The sequence below is a fragment of the Melitaea cinxia genome, chromosome 25 (genome assembly GCF_905220565.1).
Source record: "Melitaea cinxia chromosome 25, ilMelCinx1.1, whole genome shotgun sequence".
Taxonomy (NCBI): Eukaryota; Metazoa; Arthropoda; class Insecta; order Lepidoptera; family Nymphalidae; genus Melitaea; species Melitaea cinxia.
This window is the reverse complement of record NC_059418.1, coordinates 4,529,558-4,535,447: the sequence shown is the minus strand read 5'-3', so window position 1 is coordinate 4,535,447 and position 5,890 is coordinate 4,529,558. Positions and strand designations below refer to the sequence as shown.

The window sequence follows — 5,890 nt, the reverse complement described above, 5'->3', positions numbered from 1 at the left end:
TAATATTTAGCCTTAGATGGAGTTTACCACCCACTTAGGGCTGCACTCTCAAGCAACCCGACTCTGAGGAGTGTACCTCTCGCCGTCTCGCTCCGTCGCTACGGGCCTGGCACCCTCTACGGGAAAACGGCCCCGTTCAAGACGAACTTGGACAGGAGTGGCGACGACGAGAAAGCGATACCTCCCGAACACCACATCTCCCGCGATCGTTACAACCGCGGGATTCAGTGCTGGGCTATTTCCTGTTCGCTCGCCGCTACTAAGGAAATCCTGGTTAGTTTCTTTTCCTCCGCTTACTAATATGCTTAAATTCGGCGGGTGATCCTCCCTGATCTGAGGCCAACGATAAAAAAAACGAGGCAGACGCGATATCCGTCGACGCGACGGCGCCGAAGGTACGCCGAGAGACGGGGGTCTCGTTAGAGTCCCGTCTTCGACGTCGGCGTCGGCGTCGACGCGCTCTTCGGACGTCGAGTCCGCCTACCGCGACGACTACGCGACGGCATACGCGTACGCGCGTCGTCGTTCGTGCGAACGATACTCGGATGATTCGCGTGCGTATAACGTACAGGACGCGCGCGATAGAACGACGATCCGTGTCTCTCGGACTGCGCGACGTCGCCGCATCGCTCTCCGTTTACCCCGTCGACATAGAAGCGCGCATATGTATAGTCGTTAGTTTGTTTTCTAAGACTATACGCGCGCGACGTCACCGAAAGGACGGAGAGACGCGGGACGTCGTCGTCTTCGAGACGAGAACGTCGAGCTGCGCGTACGTACGCGAGATACGGGTACAGGTCGAAACCTGTACCGCTGTCTCTCGCATCGACGTAAACGCAATATACGCGCGCGCACACACGGCACATATACGCATATACGCTTATTCGCTCCGTATCGAACGTTAACAATATTTAAACGGACCGAAGTCTCTGATTGAGACATACGGAGACCGTCATATGTACGATCGTAATAAACGAATTTATATACGAACGTACAGTGTGATATATGTATTTATGCAGCCGGCCCTCAGACAGGAGTGGTCCTGGATGTTTCTCCACGGACCGCAATGTGCGTTCGAAATGTCGATGTTCAAATGTGTCCTGCAGTTCACACTATGACGCGCAGTTAACTGCGTTCTTCATCGACCCGCGAGCCAAGTGATCCACCGTCCAGGGTAATGGTTTCGTTGTAGATCGAAATCTACATCGTATTAATTGAATAAGATTCGTTAAGAGTCTTATAAAAATAAAAAAAAAAAAAATAAATAAATAAAATGTACGGTCGGTCACCGCGAAACGGTGCGCGCGACTTTTATATTTTGTTTTTTTGTTCAACGTCGTTTTTTTTCCGTCGTTGAACAGAATGTCTATTAGCGTCACTACGCGTATATCGCAGAAACTTCACGCTCGAGGGCGATACGTCTCGCAATACGGCAGTTTCGTTAATGATCCTTCCGCAGGTTCCCCTACGGAAACCTTGTTACGACTTTTACTTCCTCTAAATGATCAAGTTTGGTCAACTTCCCAGCAACGCCGACGGCCGTGAAGCCACCGCGTGTCGGTCCGAAGACCTCACTAAATCATTCAATCGGTAGTAGCGACGGGCGGTGTGTACAAAGGGCAGGGACGTAATCAACGCGAGCTTATGACTCGCGCTTACTAGGAATTCCTCGTTTATGGGGGATAATTGCAAACCCCAATCCCCAGCACGAAGGAGTTTCAACGGGTTGCCCGGGCCTCTAGGCCAGGGAGAACATGCTGATTCCTTCAGTGTAGCGCGCGTGCGGCCCAGGACATCTAAGGGCATCACAGACCTGTTATTGCTCAATCTCGTGCGGCTCGAAGCCGCCGGTCCCTCTAAGAAGAATTTTAATACGCCGCCAGTGAGTTGTCCGACCGAAATCGGACACACCTAAATGACGACGCCTATTTAGCAGGCTAGAGTCTCGTTCGTTACCGGAATTAACCAGACAAATCGCTCCACCAACTAAGAACGGCCATGCACCACCACCCACCGAATCAAGAAAGAGCTGTTAATCTGTCAATCCTTCCGGTGTCCGGGCCTGGTGAGATTTCCCGTGTTGAGTCAAATTAAGCCGCAGGCTCCACTCCTGGTGGTGCCCTTCCGTCAATTCCTTTAAGTTTCAGCTTTGCAACCATACTCCCCCCGGAGTCCAAAATCTTTGGTTTCCCGGAAGCTGCCCGCCGAGCCATTGTAGTAACGTCGGCGGATCGCTAGATGACATATTTACGGTTAGAACTAGGGCGGTATCTAATCGCCTTCGAACCTCTAACTTTCGTTCTTGATTGATGAAAACACCTTTGGCAAATGCTTTCGCTGATGTTCGTCTTGCGACGATCCAAGAATTTCACCTCTAACGTCGCAATACGAATGCCCCCAGTTATCCCTATTAATCATTACCTCGGAGTTCTGAAAACCAACAAAATAGAACCGAGATCATATTCTATTATTCCATGCACGAAATATTCAAGCGGCATTTTGAGCCCGCTTTGAGCACTCTAATTTGTTCAAAGTAAAATTGTCGGCCCACCTCGACACTCACCGAAGAGCACCGCGATAGGATTTTGATATTGAACCGGCGTTTTACCGCCGGCTCACCGACGATATGCTCCGCAGACGTGTCGGTATCACCGCGGATGCGGTGCACCGGCAGCGCGGCGCACAAATGCAACTACGAGCTTTTTAACCGCAACAATTTTAGTATACGCTATTGGAGCTGGAATTACCGCGGCTGCTGGCACCAGACTTGCCCTCCAATTGTTCCTCGTTAAAGTATTTAAAGTGTACTCATTCCGATTACGAGGCCTCGAAAGAGTCCCGTATCGTTATTTTTCGTCACTACCTCCCCGTGCCGGGAGTGGGTAATTTGCGCGCCTGCTGCCTTCCTTGGATGTGGTAGCCGTTTCTCAGGCTCCCTCTCCGGAATCGAACCCTGATTCCCCGTTACCCGTGACAACCATGGTAGTCGCAGAAACTACCATCGAAAGTTGATAAGGCAGACATTTGAAAGATGCGTCGCCGGTACTGGACCATGCGATCGGCAAAAGTTATCCAGATTCATCAAAATTAACGACTTCGGACGAGACGCCCTCCGTCGATTGGTTTTGATCTAATAAAAGCACTCATCCCATCACTGGTCAGAGTTCTGATTGCATGTATTAGCTCTAGAATTACCACAGTTATCCAAGTAACTGAGTAAGATCTAAGGAACCAAAACTGATATATTGAGCCATTCGCGGTATCGCCTTAATACGGCTTGCACTGAGACATGCATGGCTTAATCTTTGAGACAAGCATATAACTACTGGCAGGATCAACCAGGGAGCTAACACACGATTGTCGAATGAAAATCAATTCATCGAACGTATCGCACGTAACTCTCGACGAAGCGCCTCGCGACGTAGCGAAGCGCCTCGCGAGACGTCACACCGTAGAGACGATCGCGTTAGACGCGTATCTCGCAAACGGTTGACTGGCATAAAATGAAAGCGTGTCCAAACGTTATACAAGTTTCCGTCTCGCCGACGCGTGATACGTTCGGCGGGACGACGACATGTGAAACGAGGACGACGACGACGACGACGCAGCGGTCGCTCGGTTCGAATGTTCGCTACGAGATCTTATTCTCTGCTCAGTTAAATGAGAGATACACGATCGCACACTGAGTGTACGTAATATATTCTGACGACGAAATTGATTCGTCAAAACAAGCGGACCGTCGCCCGGTGTCAGAGTGATCGTACCAGATCGTCTTTTTGTGTAAATTTTTCATCGGTGACGAAAATCTTTAAGAGTTCCATGAACGATCGATTAAGTCGACGATTGACGACATTAAAACGGCCAAAACACTGAATCTCTCAAAACGACCAATCGTATTCGTACGCGGATTTCGGATTTGACTCCGGAATGAGCGACGTCTACGTGGTACGTAGAGATCTTACGTGTGTCCGTCGATCGGCACAGTTTTCGAAGCACGTATAAAGTTCATTATACGTGTACGTGGCGTTGACGAATCGAGTCGTCGGACGCGCCTCAAAGGAAGTTCTCTACCGTTTCTAGTTTCGGTAGAGTTTCGAGAGACGCGCCACCCGACCGGACCGTCACCACACGGACATGCGCCGCGACGAAATTGACGTTCAGTTCGATCCTCCGTCGCTCGAATGAGTTTGTTTGTTTGTATCTATGTATCTCTATGCATCTATGCATCTATGCATCTATGCATCTATGCATCTATGCACTTATCTATGTATCATCTATGTATCGTCTATGTACGTATGTGTGTATGTATGTATGTATGTATGTATGTATGTATGTATGTATGTATGTATGTATGTATGTATGTATGTATGTATGTATGTACGTATGTATATTTACCTTCTTTTAATATCGTAATGTTTTTTAACTACATGCCGATTCCTTATCAACTGTTTGCACACTTCCCTACCGCTTCACTATTTTTTCTACGCCTAGTTGCCAGCCATTAGTATGCCCGATAGTCGTCTGGAAGAAATCGCTCGCTCTTAGCGATAAGACCGCCGAGACCTTTGTACATCTTTATTTCCATGCATCGCTTTGTGTATTTATTTTTATTATTGTTATTTATTATCATTGTGTGTATAAAGAAAAGAAACGAACAGGGACGATAAAAAAAAAAAAAAAAAAAAAAAAAAAAAAAAAAAAAAAAAAAAAAAAAAATAAAGCATATATGTGCGTATAATAATTTATGGTTATGTCGTCAAAGACTACATACATATAAAGATATAATAAAAGATACGCGTTAGAGAAAAAGAAAAACGCGCCTAATACTGACGCCATCTATAATATATATAAACGCGAAAGGTCATTCATCACGAAATCTACGAAACTATAACACCCACAAACTTGAAATTTGGCAGGTAGGCTTCTTATAGGATGTAGACATCCGCTAAGAACGGATTTTACGAAACTCAACCCCTAAGGGGGTAAAATAGGGGTTGGAAGTTTGTATGAGAGTCCCATGTTTTTGAAGTAAGAGATTTGAATTTTAAAATGTATGCTCTATAGATGGTGAGGAGGCGTTCAAATAATGTATCGTTAGAAATCAACCCCCTTTTGGGGTTAAAACGGGGGATGGTAGGTTGACTTACTCATCACGAAATCTCCGAAACTATAACACCTACAAACTTAAAATTTGGCAGGTAGGTTCCTTATAGGACGTAGACATCTGCTAAGAACGGATGTTACGAAATTCGACCCCTAAGGGGATAAAACGGGGGTTGGAAGTTTGTATGAAAGTCCTATGTTTTTGAGGTAAGAGACTTGAAATTTAAAATGTATGCTCTATAGATAATGAGAAGGTGTCCAAATAATCTTTAGAATTCAACTCCCTTTTGGGGTTAAAACGGGGGATGGTAGGTTGACTCACTCATCACGAAATCTCCGAAACTATAACAGCAACAAATTTGACATTTGGCAGGTAGGTTCCATATAAAGCGTAGTCATCTGCTAAGAACTGATTTAAGGAAACTCGACCCTTAAAGGGGTAAAACGGGGGTTGGAACTTTGTATAAAAGTCCTATGTTTTTGAAGTAAGAGATTTGAAATTTAAAATGTATGCTGTATAGATAGTAAAAAGGAATCCAAATTATGTATCTTTAGAAATCAACTCCTTTTTGGGGTTAAAACGGGGGATGATAGGTTGACTCACTCATCACGAAATCTCCGAAACTATAACAGCTACAAACTTGAAGTTTTGCAGATACGTTTTCTTATAGGGCGTAAACATCCGCAAAGAACGGATTTTACGAAACTCGACCCTAAGGGGATAAAACGGGTTTGGAAGTTTGTATGGAAGTCCCTATGTTTTTGAAGTAAGAGAGTTGAAATTTAA

At 45.8% G+C, this 5,890-nt stretch overlaps 2 non-coding genes across 2 annotated transcripts; both read right to left on the bottom strand.

Moving 5' to 3' along the window:
* Positions 1-1,020: 1,020 nt before the first annotated feature.
* LOC123666329 lies at positions 1,021-1,177 on the bottom strand. Its single transcript, XR_006745225.1, has one exon. It is a non-coding gene; the product is annotated as a 5.8S ribosomal RNA (ribosomal RNA).
* Positions 1,178-1,442: 265 nt separating this feature from the next.
* On the bottom strand, positions 1,443-3,345 carry LOC123666347. The gene has a single exon (XR_006745241.1). It is a non-coding gene; the product is annotated as a small subunit ribosomal RNA (ribosomal RNA).
* Between the last annotated feature and the right edge of the window lie 2,545 nt (positions 3,346-5,890).